The sequence below is a fragment of the Cupressus sempervirens genome, chromosome 6 (genome assembly GCF_028749045.1).
Source record: "Cupressus sempervirens isolate cs-2001-9-10 chromosome 6, ASM2874904v1, whole genome shotgun sequence".
In the NCBI taxonomy this organism is placed as follows: Eukaryota; Viridiplantae; Streptophyta; class Pinopsida; order Cupressales; family Cupressaceae; genus Cupressus; species Cupressus sempervirens.
Window position 1 is genome coordinate 15,403,765 of NC_143123.1, and position 3,039 is coordinate 15,406,803.

Here is a 3,039-nt window from a genome sequence, read left to right on the forward strand (position 1 = left end):
GGAAGGTTTGGGATCACAAAGGGAAATTTGGAGGGACTTGGCATGGTTGAGAGCTCTGGAAATTTGTTTGGTAGAGTATCCATTAAGGGTAAAAATGTGTCGTAGGTGGTTCAATTCAAGGCTTAAATGATCATCATCACAGATTCTATAGGCTCTCAGGGCAAGGGTCTTAAGAATGCCAAATCTTTTTCAAGGGGGGTGGTGAGAGGATGAGCAGATATAATAGTCTGTATGTGTAGCCTTTTTGAACACCTAACAACCAAGAGTACCGTATAGCTTCTTAATGAGAGGGACATCAACGAAAGGCAAACGATTGTTAGACTCCAGCTCTTTGGTAAAGGAAATGCAAGGCACTATGTTGTTGATGTGTTGGTGGAACTCCTCTAATTTTTCCATCCAATGAGGCCAAAAAATGTTAGTATCATCAACATATCACTTCCACCACTTAGGCTTCAAAGGGAAAGATCGAACGGACACCTCTACAAAATGTTCCATATAAAGGTTGGCAATGACTGGGGAGTTGGGGGATCCCATGGCTACACCATCAACTTGCTCATAGATTACCCCTTGGAAAGAGAAAAAAGTGGACCTGAGGCATAACTCAACCAAACTAGCAATATCCACATTGGTCTTAAGCTTCACAATTTCAACTAAATCAGGAATAGGAACCTTTGTGAAGAGAGAGACAACGTCAAAACTCACCAAGATGTCATTACTGTCTAGATGAATGCCCTTGAAGAATTGGATGAAGTGGGTTGAGTCCTTGAGAAACGGATTAGATTTTCCCACCAAGGGTGAGAAAAGTTTGGCAAGATGGGAAGCAAGCAGGTAAGTAGGGGAGCCAATGGTGTCAACAATAGGTCTTATAGGAATGCCCTCATGAATTTTTGGGACACTGTAAATGCGAGGAGTGACTTCCTTCGAAGGGACTAAACTTTTCTTAATGTTATCATCAAAGGAAGATTCCAAGATCCTAGATTTGACATACTTAAGGATTTTGGCACAAGGATTGTGAGTCAAGGTTTTGTAGCTACGAGAATCAACGAGAAGGTAGCGCATCTTAGCTACATAGTCTTATTTGTTCATAATGACCATGGCATTGCATTTGTTAGCTTTGGTGATTACCAAGTCATTTTGATGCAACAACCTTTTGAAGGAAAGAAACTCAACTTTGGGGATGTTGCGCCTAGGAGGTTTGGCCCACCTCAAAGTGACTACACAATCTTGTCTAATTTCTTCGACGACATCATTAGGTAGAGAATGAATAGCATTCTCAATCTCTACTAAGAAGTCAACCTGCATAATGGTATGAGGTACCACTACAAAATTAAGGCCCCATTTTAAGAAATTAAAAGAATGTGGGTCGAGGGGGACATCAGAAAGGTTGATGACCAATTTTTTGTCCCAATGGCGCAAAAAAATTGGAAGAGTGGGAGAAAGGGCTGCGAAGGGGGCACACCAAAGAAGCCGAGGCATGGGAGGGTGATAGATGAGAGGATATATGATCCCCCTCCATGATCTCAATCAATGGGCAAGGATACAAATAGCTCACGATGGGTGAAGGAAAAAGCTTGGAATGGGTTAGCTGGTCTCCATAAGTGCGGCTTGAAGCGACCCCATGAGAGACTAGACTAATGGTAGGTTGACAAGATGCAAGGGTCATAACATCACCTTGAGGTTTAGGGGCTCCAAGCATACCATCCACTAGAGAGACAGCAAGACAGCTAAGATTGCAGGATGTAGAAGACACACCATCAGAAGAAGATGTACCTAAGATAATGAGAGGAGAGATGTTGGTGTTGGAAACTAAGGCTACGAAAGAGGAGTTGTTGACACTAGAAATAGACTGTTGAGAAGCTTCATCCCACAGAGGAGAGCCTCTATGGCTAGACCCTTGTTCAGAGTTGTGTGGCTGTGTTTCCAAAGGGTTGGTGGAAGATTAAAAGTGTTGCATAGTCACGTGGTGTTGAGGGTGTAACAAGCAGGTGACATCAAGCACTCGAGTTGAACTAACAGCAACAGATGACTCTCTGGGCAAGGTCTGTAAAGTGGAGGCCACACGACAAGGAGAACAAGAAGAATCGCTCAACCTAGAATCAATATAAGCAACGTGCTAGTCCCATGAATGATGATGTGTAGGGAGGCACTACTAAGAATGGGGAACAATGGAGTGAGACCCAAAAAATCACTAGACCATGCTTGAAAATGCTGATACTTGTGAGCAAGAGCCTCAAATTTCTTCTTTTGCCTACTGATACATTCCTTTTGATGCCCTAGGGCTCTGGCATATGAGGATATGTCAAGACATGTCCAAAGGTCCGAATGGAGGGAAGAAGCTAGGATGGCTTAAACATAACACACTAGGCTTAATTCCTAGGCTAAAAGTGCTAAATAGTCAAAGTTGACTTATTTTTTTCAAGCTTAATTTCTTTCTTAGTGTGTGATGTTTAAGGGTGGCTACAGAAGCTAGCTCAAGGTGTAGGGGGAGCAATCTTGCGTTGAGATTATTGATAGATCTCCTTGTGGATTGAATAACAGATCTGATGAGAGATAGAAAAGCCCGAAAAAAAATTTAATTGGTGTACGCACCCCATAGGTGGTGTTTCATTTTTTCAAAGGAGGGGATCAAGTGGGAGTCATGACATCCCTTAAGAAAAGCCAAATCTGCAACCTTTTTCATTAGCTTCATCCTTAACACCTCTAGCTATTTGGATTTGAAACAGAGTTCCCTCCCATGAAGGGTTTCAATTAAAGAGATCAGATTTCCACAATCCATTTCATAATACATTTATTTTTGGATTTGATTGTGTAGATATTTTCACCATCAACGTTTCGAACCATACTACATGATTCATCGTGAGGATGAAAAGAGAGCAAGAGATGCAAAACAAAATGAGTTGCAGAAGTTGACTAACCCAAAAGATATTGGTACCAAGAGCAAGATAGATTGCATGCTAACCAAAGGAGGAAAGAAGGTTGGACAAGGAGCCAACAAGGGCACACTCCACAAACACAAGAAAGAAAGAACAAAAAAGTGAA